Raw genomic sequence first — 9,154 nt, 5'->3', positions numbered from 1 at the left:
TCAATTCAAGCCTAATTCACAATTGCTGGCCAGCAGCTCCTGGAATGCTTCTGACCACAACAGTGCTTCCTTCGGGGAAGGTCTGCAAGAGCAGTTCTCTAATGAGTTGTGCTCAGAGCAGTTCCCCTCCCAGCTCAGCAGTGAGCTCTTCAGATTGCAAACACAGGAATCTCAACTTACTTGATGAAAGCTTGCTACCTGCTTTTCTTGCCAATTGTGGCCTTCCCAGGAATGGTGGAGTTTTGCCATAGGTAGCTCAACCCAGTCTTCAATACTCTTATTCTTACAAAAAAAAAAAAAAAAGACAATTCACTAAGTGGTCATCCTTGAATACACTACTGAGCCTGAATGCATTTTTACCAAATAAAGTTGCCCAATAGCTATAAACCAAAAGCCAACAACAGGCTTGCCCACCTAATATTACACTCAGCCCCGAAGTACTGAGCAGTTTCATCAGTTCCTCAGAATGTAACTATGCTGTGAGGACTATAGAGAGGGATGCCCAAATTTTAATTATCAATACACTGCACAGCTAATAAAGCAGATGCTGTCTCTTGCCCACAAAAGGAGACAGTTTCTCTGCAAGGTTAACCGCAATCGGGAGACATTTTGCACCTGATGGAACCTGCAGCGGGACTGCTTTGAGCCAGCTCCTCTCCTTCCCTTTCCACCTTCGGTCCAGGATGGGACAGAGACCATGCACAGGAGGTGCCACCAGTCACCCGTTTCCCCCTGTCCACCTGCAATGCTCCTGGGAGGCAGATGCCGCAGAACAGTGATTTGTTCCATGATTGTCACGGTGTGAGATCAGCCCACCATGAGAAAATGACCATGGACTCCAATGAGATATGAACCGCAGAAGCACTGTCCCCAGCATCAGTGCAGGAGGGTGGATGATGGAGGCACAGCATGGCCAGGATCTCTAGGGACCCCGCAGGACTCTGCTGCCCTGGATGCCTACAGCAGGCAGCTGCATGAGGGCCCAGTGCATCTCCAGCACCCTCCTACCAAACCCTTCCTTCTGACTGCCAATGCAGTCCACATAGATGCTGCATCAGTGAGCAAATAAGCACTGTGCACTAGGTTGTCCTGCTGAGACTCGGCCTTCATTGCTTCCCCAATTGCAGCACGTGCTGCAAGCCTGAGCTGGCGGGAGAGGTGGAAGGTCGCACTCACCAGGTCTGTCTCTTCTTCTCCTGCCCCTCCTGACTCTCGGGCCATCACCTGCATTCTAGCCCCAAGGTACAAAATGGACAAGAACCTAACAGCACACACGTCAACCGCACACACTGCAACTACAAGCTGCCCACCAATGACCACCACCTTTATAATCAGCCCAGCGTTTGGTGTTCTGGCAGCGCTGGTCCTGCCCCAGGGAACCGAGGATTGGCCCGAAGCCCTCCAATTGGCTGAGCCTGAGCTGCCCTGCAGCAGATTCTGGAAGCAAGGGAGCTGCTGACGGCTGAGGCCCTGGCTCAGAGCACACTTAGGGAGACTCCATGCTCGGCAAGGGTGCTGGGGCCCTGGACTTTCCCAGGCTGCAGTCCTAGGGTGGAGGCTGGCTCAGCCTTCTTCCCCAGCCCTGCTCACAGGTGGAGTGGGGTTCCCACAGGGGCACCTTCCTTCATGGGAGAGCAGGTTTACCGCAAATGCGGTCATTCCCAGTGCCAGGTGCTGGCCTGTGCCCTTCTGGGAGGGAGTAGGAGACAGAGACTTTGTGGGGAGGTGACACTTGAGCTGGGCCTGTATTTTGGGTTAGCTCTGGATGCACATCCCAGTGCACCTGGACCTGCGGGTCTGCTGCAGGCCTCCTGGAGGCTCTGGGAGCTGGGCATCCTGGTGGCAAGGGCAGGAGGATGGGAGGTCGAGGCGCTGAGCTCCCGCTGGGTGCACCAGGCACTTTGGAGCTGTTCAGAGTAAGGAGTCGAGGTCACCTCCTGAACCACTCCTGGTCCCAAACTCCTGGTTTGGGATTTGCCAGAACCCTGAAGTAGGGGTGTGGTGGGGGTGGTAGTGGTTGGCTTCAATGCACTGTATTTGTGAATTCTTCAAACACAGCTTCTCCCTACTCCTGCAGGCTTTCAGGTGATTGACGAGGACAGAGTCCCTCCACTGCAAAGTGACTGAAGTTTGGAAACTACGTCCAGAACATCACAGTGTGTATTCAGGTGGTCATCCTTCAGGCCTGCAGGTGGACAGCAAGAGCAACAGTAAGATATTAATTACTGTAGATACTCTCCTTTCTTTCCAGTAGACCCACCAAAAGAATATGGGAGATGAGTACTAGAACTTGGAACCAGTCAGTTTACTAGGGTGAGCTGCCAGTACTTGGAGCTCAGGAGTGAACATGGAGAGCAAAACATGCACTGTTACTAAAGAGGACAGTTAGGTATTTTACTGTGAAAAGGGAAATTATTTAGAAGTGAGCAAGACACCTTAAGAAAAGGTCTGTATAGTTATTTTTGTTTATTTGCAAGGCAGAGAGAGCCCTTCCATTTATTGCTCATTCCTCAAATGTCTGCACCAACCAGAGCTGGGTCAGGCTGAAGCTAGGAACTCAGCATGGGTCTCCACACAGGTGCCAGGGACTCAAGTACTTGAACCATCAGCTGCTGCCTCCCAGGGTTCTGTTAGCAGGAAGCCAGAAGCAGAAGCAGGGCTAGGGCTTGAGCCCTAGGCATTCTGACTGGGATGTGGAAGGCTTTACCACTATGCCAAACGTATGCTGCAGTAAGGTGTTTCAACACATTTGCAAAATGTAAGAATGCGGTTTTAAATATATGCTCTTCATCTTAAAAATTTGCATAATCTTATATTCAGTTTCATGTGATTCAATACTTATTATTAAATACAAGTAACATTTAGACACATGCTTTCCTCACCAATACAAACCTCAGTAATTTTTTCACTTAGAACCTTGAATATTAGCATTCATTCAGACTGAAGTTCACTCATAAGCTGGGAATTCTGACAAAGAGACAGTAGGGAAAAAAATCTAGATGTGTATCTGATACCTAATAAGATTCTGAACCTGACTGACAGAATCTGAGTAACTGTTCAGAGAGTCACTTCATACCTCTCCCCTCTGTAATGAGAAGACTGTGTCCTTTGGCCACTTTCACATGATGCTATGTAAATCTAACCTGAAAAGCCTTTTATAAATTCTGAAGTACCATACAGAAGCATATTATGCATTTCCATATGAGTGAAAAAAGGCAATGTCAAAGGCATAGCTTTTCCAGAGAGAAGTTAGGAGGATTAGCTCAGTTAGTAAGTGTGTAAGTACTATAAATATCAACATATTTGAAATAGATTTATATAGAGAGTGTGGAGTTCATGATAGATATTGAATAAATGCACTCTGGATAATAAGCAAATATCAGAAATAATGCCACAACCATCAGTGTTTAAACTCTTCAGACAGCTCCATGCCAGGGAAGTGCAGTGATCCCTGTAAATTAACAAAAATCAATCTGTGTATACCCATGGAAGCCACTGGTTTATATGCAGCCTATACTAGAGGTTTTTGTGTTTAGTAAAATAACTTGATTTTTTAATGATTGCTTTCAGACTGATACCTGACGCTGAGTGGCAGACAATTTTTTCTGAAAAGTATGTGGTTGAGAAATATAAATATAAACCAGTTTATAATTTTTGTGTCTGAATATTTTTATACATTGAGACAATACCTGCAATAATTGGAAGACTTTTCCTCAACAAGTTGCTATATTGATGCATTTTCATTTATTTATGTAATGTATGTTTAGGTAAAAGGAAGAGAGAGAGAGAGAGAGAGATCTATCTTTCATCTGCTGGCTCACTTCCAGATGGCCACAATAGCTGGGGCTGAGCCAGGCTGAAGCCAGTCCCCCATGTGGGTGCAGGAACCCAAACTCTTGGGCAATCTTTGCTCCTTTTCCAAGCAAAGAGCTGGATGAGAAGTGAAGGAAGTGAGTCTCAAAGCAGTGCCATAAGGCATCCTGCTGTTGCAGTTGGCAACTTACTCCTTTGTGCCACAATGCTGGCCCTGGATTGATGACATATTTGAGTGCTGCCACTGACTTTTGGCTAAATAGGATGACTTAACATGTGTTCCACTCTGTGGAAGAGGAACAAATAAGGCAGTTGGTTGTAAAAGTTGCCCATGGAAACCACAGCCTGAGAAAGATGAATCAACTCACCTTGCATTTTCCACCTTGCATCTACACCACCCTTTTCTGGACAAACATCTGATTGTATGCCCTTGTGATGGAGGTTCTCAGGGTGCTGGAACCTTTTGTAATTTTTTAAAAATATAGATTAAGAAGAAGGCAAATAAACAAAAAATTACAAACTGCTGCCAATACCAAGAAGAGATTATTGAGAGTAAAAGGTCACCTGTTGGAGCCAGCACTGTGGCACATCAGGTTAAAGCCCTGGCCTGAAATACAGGCATCCCATATGAGTGCTGGTAGAGTTCCAGCTGCTCCACCTCCAGTCCAGCCTCTTGCTAATGCACCTGGGAAAACAGTAGAGGATGGCCCAAGGACCATTTTGCTCATGTGGGAGACCCAGAAGAAGCTCCTGGCTCCTGGCTTCAGATCAGCTCAGCTCTGTCCATTGTAGCCATTTGGGCAGTGAACCAGCAGACAGAAGATTCTCTCTCTCTCTCTCTCTCTCTCTCTCTCTCTCTCTCTCTCTCTCCCTACCTCACTCTCTACCTCTCTATATAACTTTTTCAAATAAATAAAATAATTTTTTTTAAAAAAATGTATCCTGCCATACTTCTTTCTTTCCTGTTAATTCCTAGGAATTAAAAATTGTCAGGGCCAGCACTGTGGCAAAATGGGTTATACCAACATCTGCAGCACTAGCATCCTCTATGGGAACCAATTGCATGTTCTACTTCTGATCCAGCTCCCTGCTAACATACCTGGGAAAGCAGCAGAATATGGTACAAATCCTTGGGTCCTGCACCCAAGCGAGAGAACTGGATGATACTTCCCTGACCCCTGGCTTTTTTTAAAAGATTTGTTTATTTATTTGAAAGAGTTACACACACAGAGAGAGAGAGAGAGAGAGAGAGGGAGGGAGGTCTTCCATCTGACGGTCTACTCCCCAACTTGTTGCAATGGCAGGAGCTGTGCTGATCTGAGGCCAGGAACCAGGAGCTTCTTCCAGGTCTCCCACTTAGGTGCAGGGGTACAAGGACTTGGGCCATCTCCTACTGCTTTCCCAGTCCATAAGCTGAAAGCTTGATCAGCAGTGGAGCAGCCGGGACTTGAACCAGCGCCCTTATGGGATGCCAGTGCTTCAGGCCAGGGTGTTAATCTGCTGTGCATTGCACTGGTCCCTACTCCTTGCTTTACCCTGGCCCAGCCCCAGGTTTTCAGTAAGTTGGGGAGTGAAGCCACAGATGGAAGACCTTTCTCAAGTAAATAAAACAATTCTTAAAAATATATAAATATATTTATGTAATAATCATGTTCATGGTTTAGAAATTTAGGGACCAAAATACATGCTTTTAAAAACCCACTCAGTATCATTCTTTGCTTTGCTGTTTTCTATCATGAAGATGTTTCAGATCTTGAATTTATCAGTCCTGTAAGCTTTTTTATTCTATACCTTTGACAGATTAAGTGGTTTTTATTTTTATTTTGTAAAGGAAGGTTGATGCATGTATTTGAAAATGTAGCAGAGTGGAAGAGACAGATTATCTATCTGCTGGTGTACTCCTCAGGTGGCTGCAGTGGCCTGGGCTGGGCCAGACTGAAGACAGGAACTTCATCTGGGTGTCCCATGTGGGTGGCAGGGCCCCAGTTATCTTCTGTTGCTTTTCTGGGACCATTAGCAGGAAGCCGGATTGGAAGGGGAGCTGCTGGGACTCAGCTAGCACCCATATGGGATACCCACATTGCAGGCAGTGTCTTACCTCATGTTACAGCACTGGCACCAAGTGGTCACATTTTACCTAGGGAAAAGAAAAATTAAAACCTAGGAAATTAAATGCCATGGGCAAAGGATGTGGTGAGTGGAAAAACTGAAAACTTTTAGTACCTAGTTGTTGGTCATATGAAAGAAGTGGGACACTTACCTATATTATTTCCTTTAGTCCAGTTGGTGTTTCTTTAATTTTTTTTTACTTAATTGGGAGGCAGAGGGAGAGAGAATGAAAATGCACTCTGATTTACTTTACTCCCCAAAATGCCTGCAACAGCCAGAACTGGGTCAGGCTGAAGCCAGGAGTGTGAACTTAATTTTTTTTTAATTATTTGACAGGTAGAGATAAAGATAGTGAGAAAAACAGAAAGAAAGGTCTTCCATCTGCTGGTTCATTCCCCAAATGGCCACTACAGCTGGCACTATGCCAATTCAAAGCCCGGAGCCAGGTGCTTCTTCCTGGTCTCCCATGAAGTTGCAGGAGCCCAAGCACTTGGGCCATCCTCCACTGCCCTTCCGGGCCACAGCAGTGAGCTGGACTGGAAGAAGAATAACCAGGACTAGAACACGGCACCCAAATGGGATGCTGGTGCTACAGGCAGAGGATTAACCAAGTGAGCCATGGCACCAGCCCATGAACTCAATCTTAATCTTCCATGTGTGGGCAGAAACCTGAATACTTGAGCCATCAGTGCTGCCTTATAGGATCGGTATTTGCAGGAAGCTGGAGTTAGGAACCAGAGCTAGGCACTGAACCCCAGTACTCTGATGTAAGACTTGGACATCTTTTTTTTTTCCCAAAGATTGATTTATTTATTTGAAAGGCAGAGTTGCATAGAGAGAGAGAAGTCTTCCATCTGCTAGTTCACTTTCCAGTTGGCTGCAACAGCTGGAGCTGGGCTCATCCAAAGCCAAGAGCCAGGAGCTTCAAGGTCTCCCATGCATGTGCATGGGCCCAAGCACTTGGGCCATTTTCTACTGCTTTCCCAGGACATAGCCAGGAGCTAGATCAGAAGTGGAGCAGCAAGGCTCAAACCAGTGCCCATATGGGATGCCCATAATGTTTTCTTTAATTGGAGAAATGTTCCTTTGATAGAATGAGCGTATGACCCCACAATATTCTCTACTTACTCATAATAGGGTCTGAGATGTAAAAGTCATGATTAATTTCTTAGAAGAAAATTTACATACCCACAAGCAAAGAGAAAATTTTTTGTTCTAATGAATGAATCAGAGTTTCAAAACTAATACTTAACTTGTATTTTAGAGGAGTTAATGACTTAACCAACTCTTCTATTGGAAATACTACGTTGTGGCCAGTGCTGTGGCACAGTGGGTTAAAGCACTGTCCTGAAGTGCCAGCATCCCATATGGGTTCTGGTTCTAGTCCCAGCTGCTCCTCTTCTGATCCAGCTCTCTGCTATGGCCTGGGAAAGCAGTAGAAGATGGCCCAAGTCTTTGGGCTGTTCTGAGGCTCTTAGCATAGTGAAGATATCTTAGACACTCATTAGTGAAATCTTTAGAAGTGTCAGAAAGCATGTACCTTTCTTTAACAATCTGAAACAGAGATGAGATCCATAAGGGCAGAACTGCTCAGCAGCCACAATGCAGGAATATGTATCTTTCTGACGATATCTTCATCTGCTTCTTGCAGTTGCAGCCAGTCTATGAGCTCTTGGTCTGTTTTCTGCCCTTGGGAGGGCCTAGGGTGCTCTATATTGTCTGTAAGGATTCAAAATTTGTTGTATATTAGTGTCTAATCATAAAATTTCCAAAGTGAAAAGCTGGATGTAATAAACTATGCCAGAATGCAAAAAAAAATACAAACATGGTGTACTGTCTATAAAGTACAGCGGTAAATCTGTATTATAGAGATACACATCTCTACACAATTCTCTCTTTCTTTCACTCTGAAAGTCTACATTCAGCTCTCGATGTTATGATTACTTAGGAATAGATTTCTTATACTTACTTTCATAATCAGTGAACTCGGAATTATTATTGTAGTATTGAGGATTGTACTGACTAAAACACTATGTTTATTCCATGTTAAATAACATCATCGTATCTTTGGATTCCATTTGTCCTGCTACTGATGTATTCACAGGAGAGGGGAGGTGGGAGGAAAACCCAAGATCCATCAGGGTGGAGGAGGAATGTCAGAGGCTGTGGTTCTATTGTACTGCAGCTTGGGTTCTGGAAGAACACATTAATGGACCCAGATGGTTGGAAGCTAACTGAGGGCCTATGTTCTGTACACTTGTCTGTGGTACTGCATTTTCATTTATGTAAAATTTATTTTCTTCAAGCAATATATTAATTTGGATGAAAATGAAGATGTTAAGGAATTTTCAGAATGGGTCTGTTTAACCCTCATTGGCTTTGTTTTTAGGCACTTAACTCAGAAAAGAAAAGATAGAAAAATACATTTTGGGTTCTCTTCATCTGTACCACGGGACTCTCTGGTTAAGATTTGTCATTTTGTCATATTTGATTCTCTGGACTCCCTGAAAAATCCCCTACTTCATTAGATGGAGTCCGTGTCTCACCATGGCAGTGAAAAGTTTAAAATGTCCCAGCTGTGCATTTAGCTAGGTCATGGACACATGCCATGGAAATTGCCAGCCAATTGTGTCAGGGGCATCATCTGAATCAGAATTACTTGCATGAAAACAAGGAGTTGCAGATTCTTCCAGTGAAAGTGGAGAGGAGCAGGAGCTGCAGAACATTGCCAGGGGTGAGTGTGCCATGGGATGCCATGTGGTGGCTGGTGTCTGGGGTGCTGGTTCTGCAGAAGATAGGGCTTATGGGGGCTGGTGCTGTGGTGTAGCAGGTAAGGCTGCCTCCTGCAGTGCCAGCATCCCATATGGTCACCGGTTCGATTCCCGGCTGCTCCATTTCCGATCCAGCTGTGCTATGGCCTGAGAAAGCAGTAGAAGATGGCCCATATCCTTGAACCCCTGAAACCACATGGGAGACCTGGAAGAAGCTCCTAGCTCCTGGCTTTGGATCAGCTCACTCTGGCCATTGCATCCAATTGGGGAGTAAACCAGCAGATGGAAGATTCTCTCTCTCTCTCTCTCTCTCTCTGTGCCTCTCCTCTCTCTCTGTAACTCTGACTTTCAAATAAATAAATATTTTTTAAAAGAGCTTATGCTGATGGGTAGTGGTCATGGAAAATGTATGGGACATTTTGCAGCAAGATTTTGGATGAATTTTCCAACCCCTGAACCTC

General features: G+C 45.1%; 1 long non-coding RNA gene across 1 annotated transcript; it reads left to right on the top strand.

Moving 5' to 3' along the window:
- Positions 1-1,182: 1,182 nt before the first annotated feature.
- On the top strand, positions 1,183-8,931 carry LOC149122722 (uncharacterized). Its single transcript, XR_016219376.1, has 3 exons — positions 1,183-1,592; positions 2,078-2,210; positions 8,829-8,931. It is a non-coding gene; the product is annotated as an uncharacterized LOC149122722 (long non-coding RNA).
- Positions 8,932-9,154: the final 223 nt, after the last annotated feature.

This window comes from Oryctolagus cuniculus, chromosome 13, assembly GCF_051225735.1.
Source record: "Oryctolagus cuniculus isolate XC-2025 breed Fujian yellow rabbit chromosome 13, ASM5122573v1, whole genome shotgun sequence".
NCBI lineage: Eukaryota > Metazoa > Chordata > Mammalia > Lagomorpha > Leporidae > Oryctolagus > Oryctolagus cuniculus.
Note: the sequence above shows the minus strand (reverse complement) of the source record. Positions and strands in the feature narration are given on the sequence as shown.